Source organism: Lithobates pipiens, unplaced genomic scaffold (genome assembly GCF_037356315.1).
Source record: "Lithobates pipiens isolate NorthernLeopardFrog02 unplaced genomic scaffold, aLitPip1_a1.2 Scaffold_8, whole genome shotgun sequence".
In the NCBI taxonomy this organism is placed as follows: domain Eukaryota; kingdom Metazoa; phylum Chordata; class Amphibia; order Anura; family Ranidae; genus Lithobates; species Lithobates pipiens.
Genome location: NW_027507903.1, coordinates 337100962 through 337113287, shown reverse-complemented (window position 1 = coordinate 337113287; position 12326 = coordinate 337100962).

The following is a 12326-nucleotide window of genomic DNA, read 5'->3' as shown; positions in this document are numbered from 1 at the left end:
TAAAGACTGCTGCTGAGTATTATACTCTATATCCATGCTCTTCTTCCTGTGTGTTTGGCAGGCCTTCAAGAATGCTATCTGGATAAAGGGGGACTTGAGAGGTAAGGAAGTCCTCCTCTAAATCCCGCTGTTCTGCATGTAATTACATGCCCCTGTTAAACAGGGGCAGAAAAGTTTGGCCTTGGGTGGTGGTGGTGGTGCCCTAAACAAAAAATATTGTTGGTAGCTAGCATCATCAAGATTGAGGAGGACTAGGAGAGTCAGCATAGGAAGTCTTCAAAGGATCTCACATCCATAGCACATTCAGTCAGTTACATCATCATCAGGTGCTTGATAGCTGCTGATCCAAGCCTGATTAATTTTTATGAATGTGAGCCTATAAACAGAGTTGAGTTCTGCAACCTTACCCTTGTACCGTGGATCAAGAAGGATTGCCAGACAGTAATGTCCCTCTCCCTGATACCACGAATCCTAGGGTCCTAGGGGTCTGAAAACCATCCCTTAAAGACTGTTGCTGAGTATTATACTCTATATCCATGCTCTTCTTCCTGTGTGTTTGGCAGGCCTGAAAGAATGCTATCTGGATAAAGGGGGACATGAGAGGTAAGGAAGTCCTCCTCTAAATCCCGCTGCTCTGCCTCAAGTGCCCTGTCCATGATTCCACTAAGCGTATGCTCCAACAGCAAGAGGGACAGTGTCACTGATGCATGCATTGTCGCAGCTCATCATCCATGTGGCCTCTAGGGATGAGCTCAGTGTTCGACTCGAACGCATGTTCGACTCAAACACGGGCCATTCGCCTGTTCAGGGAATTCAGAACTTTGTGGACCGTTCGCACCATATTCGTGTGGCACTAATGGCCCACAATACACTACGCCATCACAGTGCATTGCTAGCTCATGATTGGCCAATCACAGCGCCGGCAGCGAGGAGAGCCAGTGGCCAATTATAGCTCAGTGGGGTTTAGTACACACCCCGCACTATATACGGCCGGCAGCGCAGCAGCCTTGTGTAGTGTGTTGGTGTGCAGGGAAAGAGCAAGATAGGCAAGGACAGTGTCTTTTTTCTTAGGAACCTAGCGCTGTTACAGTGGGTGCTGTGTGCCTCCTGCACTGTATACACCTGAAGCTACCCCTTATTGCTGGTTTTGTTCTGTTTCTGTAATACAGGCATCTGCAGCAGTTAAAGTGGGTGTTGTGTGCCTCCTGCACAGTATACACCTGAAGCTACCCCTTATTGCTGGTGTTGTTCTTTTTCTGTAATACAGGCAACTGCAGCAGTTGAAGTGGGTGTTGTGTGCCTCCTGCACAGTATACACCTGAAGCTACCCCTTATTGCTGGTGCTGTTCTGTTTCTGTAATACAGGCAACTGCAGCAGTTGAAGTGGGTGTTGTGTGCCTCCTGCACAGTATACACCTGAAGCTACCCCTTATTGCTGGTGTTGTTCTGTTTCTGAAATACTGGCATCTGCAGCAGTTACTGCATCTGCAGCTGCTGGACCGTCGAAAGAAGTTCACTCCCAGCCATCCACATGCCCAGCGGTTGAATGCTAGCTTGGTTAAATTGCTAGCACTTCAACTGCTGTCTTTTCAGTTAGTAGACTCGGCCCCCTTCTGTGAGTTTGTGCAATGAGCGGTTATTCAGTGGCAGGTTCCCAGACACCTTTTTCTCACGGAAGGCGATTCCGGATCTCTACCGGCATGTAGAAGGCAATGTCCATGCCTCGCTGGACAGGGCGATCAGTGGTAAGGTGCATATTACCGCTGACTCATGGTCCAGCAGGCATGGACAGGGACATTACCTATCTTTCACGGCCCATTGGGTCACTCTTCTGGCAGCTGGGAAGGATGCAGGACAAGGTGCAATAGTGTTGGAGGTTATTCCGCCACCACGCTTCCAAAATTCTACTACTGGTTGTGATACACCTCTCTCCTCCACCCCCTCCTCTTCTTCTGGGTCTTGAGGATGGATCACTGGCTAGAGCTTGCACAGTATGCAATTGAGCTACTGGCCTGTCCTGCATCCAGCATTCTTTCGGAAAGCACATTCAGTGCTGCTGGAGGCTTTGTGACCGATCACAGGGTGAGTCTGTCCACCGACTCAGTAGATAGACTAACCTTCATAAAGATGAATCAGTCTTGGATCACCACCAGCTACCAAGCACCTGAAGCTCATGTAACCGAATAATTGTCTTTGAAATGCAACATCCCTTCAAGACTGCATATGCTGATGCTGAGTGACTGTCCTGTTATGTTGACTGACTATCCTCTTCCTCCTCAATGATCCTGCTGATAGCTTGGAAGAACATTTTTGGTTCTGGGTGACGCCACCAGTGGCTAAGGACCAATTTTTCAGCCCCTGTTTAACAGTGGCGTGTAATTACAATTTTCGATGCAATGCTTTGCAGCAGGGCTCATTCCTGCTCTCCAACTAGAGTTTCTGTGAGGTGATGCAGTGTTGTGGCACCAGTGCCTAAGGCCCAATTTTTCAGCACCTGTTTAACAGGTGCATGTAATTACAATTCTTGATATAATATTTCACAGAAGGGCCCATTCCTGCGCCCACCAAGAGTAACTGTGAGGACTTACAGTGTTGTGGCACCACCGCCACAACCACTAAAGGCCCAGTTTTTCTACCACTGTTCAACAATGGCATGTATTTACAATTCTTGATATAATAGTTCACAGTAGGGCGCTCCAGCGCCCACCAAGAGTCACTTTGAGGGCTTACAGTGTTAACACCTTAAGGCCAAATTTCTACAGAGCATATAGGGCAGGCCCCTACTTTCAAACATCCAACTTACAAACGTCTAGTACTTGCAAATGGAAGGAGACAACAGGAAGTGAGATGAAAAAAGACGGACAGCCAAAAAAATTATACAGGGGTGATAACACTTCCCTATGTTTTCCAAAAAGTTTAAAAATAGATTTTTTGACTGGAGCTACACTTTAAAAATGTACCAGTTCAAAATTACAAACAGATTCTACTTAACACAACAAACCTACACAGTCCCTGTCTTGTTTGCACCGCCTGTATACTGCTGTTCTGAGTATATAGGGCCTGGGGGCCCCACGCCTTTCCTTTTTTTTATTTGGGTACGGGGTTCCCTTTAATATCCGTACAAGACCCAAAGGCGCTGGTAATGGGCAGGGGGGCTACCCATGCCATTTTTCTCAATGATTTTCATCCGTATTGCCGGAACCAGACATTACATTAAAACCGCAAGCAGTTTTAAATGACTTTTTTTCCGTTAAATGTCATTTTGTGCAGGGACTGTTCTAAACACGGGAAACACGTGGCACTTCACAGGCATACTATAGACACCCCCCAGGCACAATATTTAAAGGAATATTTCACCTTTTTTTCACTTTAATCGTCATTAAAATCAGTGCTCCCGAAAAAAACTGTAATTTAAAACATTTTTTTTTGCATTGATCCATGTTCCCTGGGGCAGGAGCCGGGTCCCCAAACCCTTTTTAGGAAAATATCTTGCATTTTAGCCTTTAAAATTAGCACTTTTGATTTTGAACGTTCGAGTCCCATAAACTTTAATGGAGTTCTAAAGTTCGTATGAATTTCCGGTCCGTTCGCAGGTTCTGGTGCAAACCGAACTGGGGGGGTGTCCAGCTCATCCCTAGTGGCCTCCTCAAATGGAGACAGGACTGTGCATGCATCTTTGATCAGTAGCCACTGGCATGGCCAAAAGAAGCCAAGCTCCCCTGACCCTGTCCTGGTGCCATACTCGCACAGGTACTAATTGATGGCCCTCTGATGTGTGTGCAGCCCCTGTAGCATTGCCAACATTGAGTAACACCTGGTGGGCATGTCACAAATGAGGCGGTTGGTGGGCAGGTTGTATTCCCTTCGAATGTCAGCCAGCTGATCGCTGGCATTGTATGACTGGCGGAAATGACCACAGACATTTCTGGCCTGCCTCAGGAGATCCTGTAAGCCTGGGTACCTGCTCAAGAACCGCTGCACCACCAAATTCAGAACATGTGGCAAACATTCAACATGGGTCAAGTGTCCCTGTCGGAGGGTGGAGAGAATGTTGGTGCAATTGTTGCATACAACTATTCCTGGCTGAAGCTGGTGTGGCGTCAACCACTTCTGAGCCTGCCCCTGCAGAGCTGACAGAATCTTTGCCCTGGTATGGCTCCTGTCCCCTAGGCAGACCAACTCAAGCACCTCATGGCATCTTTTAGCCTGAATACTTGCGTAGCCCTTTGAATGCTTATGGAGCACCGCTGGTATAGAGGACAAATCTGCAGAAGAGGCCATAGAGGAAGAAGAAGAGGAGGGGGTGGAGGAGAGAGCTGTGGCAGAATCACTACAGCTACCAGCAGAATTACCCAGTGCGCCATGAAGGAAAGATATGCCTGCTGGACCACGAGTCAGCGGTAATATGCACCTTACTGCTGACCTCCCTGTCCAACGAGGCCAAAACATTGCCTTCTAGATGCCATTAGAGAGCAAAAAAAGAAAAGAAAAGAAATGGCATTTTCGAACCTGCCACCGAGATACAGCAGATTCCACAAATTCACAAAGGGGGGCAGAGTCTACCAGATGAAAAGGCAAAAGTTGCAGTGATAGCAATTTGGCCAAGCTAGCATTTAGATGCTGAGCATGTGGATGGCTTGGACTGAATTTCTTTCTACGGTTCAGCAGGGAAATTTGCCTGCTAAAATTAGATGGTGGTGTACTGCTAGCTGATTGGCTGCAAGTATTTTGGAAACCCTTTGCTATACCTTCATTCCACGCAGGTTTTTGAGAGGCTTGGAGGTATAGTAAGGGTTGGAGATCCCAGATGAAGAGTAAGGAGAAGTCCACCTTTTTCTTTGATGTGGGTCTTTCAAGTGCTGTTGCGAAAGGACTGCATGGCAGGTCGTCATATGCCTGGTCAAGCATGTGTTGCCCAAGCGGCTGCAGTTCTGGCAACACTTGATCTGCTATAGACATAGGTTGCAAACAGCAATGGTGTGATCTGCTGCATATGTTTTGAAAAAGGCCCACACCAAGGAACTTTTAAAACTCAGCGGGAAGTCAGCAGCGCTCTGCACCTGCGAAGCTCTGTGGTGTGATGCAATAGGGTGGCTGCCCTTAAGCTGCCCCCTAGACGACATCCTGCCTCATTGGTGTTTTGCCTCCTGCTCCTCCTCCCCCTCCTCCACTCTTCTCTCAGGCACCCAAGTACAATCAGTGACCTCATCATCCCCTCCCTCCTCATCATTGGAGCAAACTTGACAGTGACACTGTCTGACAGCAAAATTACATTTCTAAAGGAAAAAAAGTCCTTTAAAACTACTTGCAGCTATAATGAATTGTCGGTCTGACAATACACATAACAGTACATTGATAAAAACGTCATGGAAAAATGCGTGGGGGTCCCCCTCAAAATCCATACCAGACCCTTCAGGTCTGATATGGATTTTAAGGGGAACCCTGCGCCAATTTTTTTTTTTTAAATGGCGTAGGGGTCCCCCAAAAATCCATACCAGACCCTTATCCGAGCATGCAACCTGGCAGGCCACAGGAAAAGAGGGGGGGGCGAGAGAGCGCCCCCCTCCTGAACCGTAGCAGGCCACATGCCCTCAACATTGGGAGGGTGCTTTGGGGTAGCGGCCCACCTCAAAGCACCTTGTTGATGGGGAGAAGGGCCTCATCACCACAACCCTTGCCCTGTGGCTGTGGGGGTCTGCGGCGGGGGCTTATCAGAATCTGGAAGCCCTCTTTAACAAGGAGAACCCCAGATCCGCCCCCTCGTGTGAATTGGTAATGGAGTACAAATGTACCCCTACCATTTCACAAAAAGTTTCAAAAGGGTTAAAAAAACAGGAGAGACAGTTTTTGACAAGTTCTTTATTAATTTCTTCTTCTTTCCGCTTCTTCTGGTCTTCCTTCTGTGTTCTTCTTCTTCATCTTCTTCTCCATCTTCTTCTCCATCTTCTTTTCCATCTTCTTCTCCATCTTCTTCTTCCTCCGCTCTTCTCGTCCCGCATCTTGTTCTGGCTTCTTCTCTGCTCTGTCCACACAATCCGCCTCAGTGCGCTCCTTTACAGGCATGCTGTAGACACCCCCCAAGTATGAAATTTAAAGAAATATTACACGTTTATTGTTTCAATTTAAGCATTATTAAAATCACTGCTCTTTTTTGCATTGATACGTGTCCCCTGGGGCAGGACCCGGGTCCCCAATCACTTTTTATGACAATACCATGCATATAAGCCTTTAAAATTAGGACTTTTGATTTCTCCCATAGACTTTTAAAGGGTGTTCCGTGGCTTTCTAATTTGCCGCAAACACCCAAAATAGTTTGCTGTTCAGCGAACTGGTGAACACCCAATGTTCGAGTCGAACTCATAAAGCTCATCCCTACTTAATAGTATGCTGCAGCTGGGCGAACATGACTGCCAGTTTCTAGTCCTTCTTGGGCACCCCCTCTCTCTAGGCTCGAGTTACATCAGAGCATTCACTTCAAATAGTTTTATTGATGAGTAACAAGAAATATATTGACAAAGATACAGGTAAAAACATCTGCTAACATCAGATAACGTAATACATTAAATATGAAAAGGAGCATAGTGGTCACAACGAGTTAATGCTGAAGCTCAAAACTTCTAAAGGAGGAGGGGACTGCCTGATCCCAACACCCCACATGGGATCTTGCTGTGTTGGGTAGGAGGGGTCCATTTCCCCCTAATTGAGTACATGGATAAATACAAAAACATATTCCAATCAGGAGAAACGGATACCATAGAGAAATCCAAGGAATGAGAAAGGCGCACAACCTTGCTAAAAATGAAATATCTTGTAGAACTGCTGTGTCTAGGCAGTCGGAAGAACTGTTAGTAGCAGGTGAATTACATACATGTGGATATCCTCCTAGCAGGAGGTACTAGGTAAAAATAATAAAAAGAGACCAAGAGATATTCCAACCGCTAACGTGGAGAGATGTAGAAGTCTGTCTTTTCTAGACTGAAATCGAGTCCCAGAGAGGAATGCTTGCAGTTGTACCTGCATGTTAGCATTTAAAAGGAGCGGGAAAGAAAGGAAAGGAAGAAAGAAGAAAGGTAAAGAGAGGAAAAAGGGAAAAGGAAAATAGCTCAAGCTGAATAGTAGGCAGTGTGGAACTCATCTACACGAACACGATTTAGCGAGGGGTGGCAAAAGTCTGAGATAGGTATCTGGTCCATGGCTCCCAGATGGCCTCATGTTTGTCGACAGTATCCAAGAGGATGCTAACCATTTTCTCCTGGGCCATGATCCATGATATCTTCCTTTTGACCAAGAAAAAGGGCACCGTGGGTTGCTTCCAAACCCAAGCAATAGTCAACTTGGTCCCAAGGAAAATAAACATGATCAGACGTTGTACTAGTTTAGGGGTCTTGGGGGTGGGAAAGTTTAAGAGGGCAGAGTGGGGAGTCTGTTGGATCGGATGACCCGTAATTTTCCCGATGAAGTGGAATATTTTATTCCATAATCCCCTGATCTTGGGTCAATCCTACCAGAAGTGTAGTATCGACCCAATATAACCGCAGTTGCGGAAGCACAGAGGGAGGCATTCGGGTAGATTTTGGCAAGTTTTAAGGGGACCATATACCACCTCATGAGGACTTTAAGATTTGCCTCAACTAATGTTATGTTTAGAATGCCCTTAGAAGCCGCAATCGATGCTCTATGCCACTCCTCAATGCTCCAACTATGTTGCAGGCCATTTTCCCTTTCTCTCATATAGAGCATTTTGGTGTCAGCCTTAGCAAGTGATCAATATATCACCGATATTCCCCCCCTCTTCTCCATGGCTTGACCGCACCACATTTCATAGTATCTGATCGAGAGTGGGGTCATTGTGGAAGACCGTATGGACCGGATAAAGTGGGCAATTTGGTGGTATCTAAACCTTTCAGAATTTGTCATGTCACATTTATGTATACAGTGGGCCAGAGTGAGAGGCCCCGCAGGGTTGACAAAGTTCCCTATCCTATATAGTCCTTTATCTAACCACCACCGGAAAGCTGTAATGTCTAAACCTGGAGGAAAGCAGGGGTTTTGGAAAATATGTGACAGACGGTGCCAGTGCAAGATCAGGAGTGGATTCGTTTTGAGAGAGTGCCTCAGTGCTAGAGAATGGGAAAGCATGGGGGCCAATATAGCTGGTCTAGATTTAGCGGGACACCAGAGAATATAGTCCAGTGTGTATTGGGGATAGTTTGTCTCTCCATGTGTACCCAGTCAGGGTGTGTTATTTTAGAGTATATAGTGGAGAGTTTAGATAGCTGTGCTACTATATAATACCAGAGGAGGTTAGGTAATCCCACCCCTCCCTGGTCTTGATTCCTGTACAGGGTCCCTTTGGCTATTCTGTGTCCCTTAGCTCCCCAAATAAATTTTATGATTTTAGATTGGAATTTTCTGAGGTGGTCCTTGGGAATGGGATAGGTAGCGATTGAAATAGGTAGAGAATGTGCGGCAGAAGGGTAATTTTTACTGAATTCCCCCTTCCAAGCCAGGAAAGGCCAGATTTATCCCAGTGCGAGAGATCTTCCTCTAATTTGTGAAAAGTTGGGGGAAAATTTGTGGCATATAGTTTGTCCATGGATGCAGTGAGGTTAATCACTAGGTAGGGTATCGATGTTTCCATTGGCACCAAAAGTTGTCTTTAAGCTGCCAACGTTGCAGGCAAGTTGACATTTAGGGCCAAGGATTTTGAAAAGTTAACTTTAAGTCCAGAAACTCTATCAAAGTCATCAAGTACCCTGCATATATTTGGTAACGAGATTAGGGGGGAAGTGATAAAGAGTAATACATCGTCCGTGAAGAGCGCATTTGTGGGTTTGTGGCCCACACCGTACACCACGTATATCAGAGATGTCTCTGATAGTGATAGCTAGGGTTTCAATGACCATGGCAAAGATTAGTGGGGATAAGGGACAGCCCTGTCTCCTGCCGTTTAGAATTGGGAAAGATGATGAGTAGTAACCCTGCATTTTGATTTTCGCCTCCAGGTATAGAGTGCCCTAATTATGTTCATAAAGGATTGTCCGAAACCCCATTTTTGTAAAATCAGGAATAGGAAAGACCATGAGACAGAATCAAATGCTTTCATGAGATCCAGAGAAAGCAAGAATCCCTTCTGTGGGGGTCCCTTGTCCCATCCAGACCTCAGCAAAGAAAGTACTTCAATTGCTCTTCTGATCTGGTCAGGTCCCTGTCGACCAGGTATAAAACCTACCTGGTCTTTTTGGATATAAAGACCAATAAAATTGGATATTCCATCTGCCATAATTTTCATAAAAATGTTAAGATCATTATTTATCAATGATATGGGGCGATAATTGACTGTGCAACTAGTGTCCTTGCCCGGTTTAGGTATTACTGTGATAAAAGCTGAATTTAACGCTGTATCTAGCTGTGCTCCAGTTCGAAGTTGATTGAAGAATCGTGCTAGGTAAGATGATAGTATTGGGGAAAAATGCTTATAGTACGGGTTTGAAAATCGATCAGGGCCAGGGGCAGAGTTATTTTTGAGGTTTTTGATGACCAAAACGATTTCCTCTGCCGATATAGGGGCCTCTAAACTATCCCTGTGGTGGTCCTTGATTTTGGGGCTCCTCATTGTGTTTAGGAAGGAGTCAATCAGGCTTGGCAGTGGTTCTTTCCCCTCGTTGCTATATAAAGTGCAGTAAAAATCATGAAAAGCATACATGATTTTCTTGGGATTTTGTGTGAGGATTCCATTGCATAGTTTTATTTTAGGTAAGGTACGGAGTCTAAATTTTGGAGTCAGCTTATGTGCTAGCAAAGGTCCCGACCTATCTTTCTGATGTTAAAATCTCCCACCCTCCCAGCGTAAGCTTTTTTCTGCTATGGCAGTGAGAGCCAAGTTAAGAGCTGTGCGTGCTGCTTCAAGTTGTGCTGCCGAGGAGGAAGAGGGCTTACATTTGTGTTGTTTGCTATAAGTAGGGATGAGCTTCAAGTTCAAGTTGAACTCATGTTCGACTCGAACATTGCCTGTGAACAATTTGGGGTGTTTGCGGCAAATTCGAAGCCTTTGGGAGAAATCTAAAGTGCTAATTTTAAAGGCTAATATGCAAGTTACTGTCCTAAAAAGTGTTTGGGGACCTGGGTCCTGCCCCGGGGGACATGTATCAATGCAAAAAAAAGTTTTAAAAATGCAGTTTTTTGGGGAGCAGTGATTTTAATAATGCTTAAAGTGAAACAATAAAAGTGTAATATTCCTTTAAATTTCAAACCTGGGGGGTGTGTATAGTATGTCTGTTTCCCGTGCTTAGAACTGTCCCTGCACACAGAGTCCTTTCTGCAAGAAAAAAAGTCATTTAAAATCACTCGCAGCTATAATGAATTGTCGGCTCCCGTTATACAGAGAACACTCTTTGAAGGTCATTGATAAAAAAAAAAGCGTGGGGTTCCCCCAAATTCAATTACCAGGCTCTTCAGGTCTTGTATGGATATTAAAGGGTACCCCGTGTCAAATTTAAATATAAAAATCCATACCAGACCCTTTGTCTGTGGGCAGGGGGCTTATCAGAATCTGGAATCCCCCTTTAACAAGGGGAGCCCCAGATCCTGCCCCTCCCCGTTTGAAATGGTAAGGGGGTACAAAAGTACCCCTACCATTTCACAAAGAAAGTGTAAAAGAATGTTAAAAAAGACAAATACACACTTGTGTAAACCCTGAAGGGTTTGGTATGGATATTTAGGGGGAACCCCACGTCATTTTTTTTTAAATTTTATGCGGAGAACCCCACGCTTTTTTTTTATCAATGAATGAATTGTCGGCTCCCATAATACAGAGAACACTCATTGAGTGTTCTCTGTATTACGGGAGCCGACAATTCATTATAGCCGCAAGTGATTTTAAAAGACTTTTTTTCCTGCAGAAATGATACTTTGTGCAGGGACAGTTCTAAGCACGGGAAACATGCGTCCCTTCACAGGCATACTATAGACACCCCAGGTATGAAATGTAAAGGAATATTACACTTTTATTGTTTCACTTTAATCATTATTAAAATCACTGCTCCTGAAAAAATTTCAGTTTTTAAAACTTTTTTTTGCATTGACCCATGTCCCCTGGGGCAGGACCCAGGTCCCCAAACACTTTTTAGGACAGTAAATTGCATATTAGCCTTTAAAATTAGCACTTTAGATTTCTCCCATAGACTTGTACAGGGTGTTCCGGCTTTTTGAATTTGCCGCGAACAGCCCAAATTGTTCACTGTTCGCTGAACAGGCGAACAGGCAATGTTCGAGTCGAACATGAGTTTGACTCGAACTCGAAGCTCATCCCTAGTGCATAGTAAAAGAGATGAGTGAATAGAGCTGATTATCGATGAGACCCTTCACAAGTATTAACCTACCATCTGGGTCCTTAAATTCAGACACCAGCGAGAATTGGGTCGTACGTGAGCAAAACAGACTGTGACAGACCTACCCGGGACAGAGGCTGTTGGAGAGGACAGAATGCGAGCCTGGTGCCTTGCGATTATGGGCCCTCGCATTTGGGGGAACAGTGCTCTTTGTGAGCTGTATGCCTGGGGACCCCTGAGGTGGTGTTAGCTGGATTCAGATCCATGTCCCCCCCAACACACACAGACTCTGGATATGCATTTGCCATATTAGCAATAGACTGAATCACACGTTTGGGACACAAACTGTTAAATGCTAATGTCATCAACTCCAGCCACCTGTCTGTTGTGTAAATGAGTCTAGTCTGGCTTGTAAGAATTTTCCACACATTGTTGGTTGTGCTAATTAACCACTTCCCGACCAGCGCACGACGATGTACGTCGACAGAATGGCACGGGCAGGCATATTGGCGTACATGTACGTCCAATATTCGTTGCCGCCGTGCCATCGGGAGCGCGCCGCCAGCGGCGCGCTCCCGCGCTGGTCGGGACCCCCGTGAGTCCGGTCGCGGGACCCGCGGACTCGATCGCCGCGGGCATCCCCGCGATCGTCTCACGGAGCGGCCGAATGGAGGAAATGCTGTATAAACAACATTTTCCCATTCTGCCTAGCAACTAGTGACGCTGATCTCTGCTCCATGTGATTGGAGCAGAGATCAGTGTACACTAAATGAAAGCCCAACCCCCCCACAGTTAGTAACACACCCCTAGGAACACTTAACCCCTACACTGCCACCCACTGGTTAACCCTTTCACTGCCAGTGTCATTTACACAGGAATCACTGCATTTATATAGCAGTGATTACTGTATAAATGACAATGGTCCCAAAAATGTGTCAAAAATGTCTGATGGGTCCCCCACAATGTCGCAGTCACAATAAAAATCGCAGATCGCCG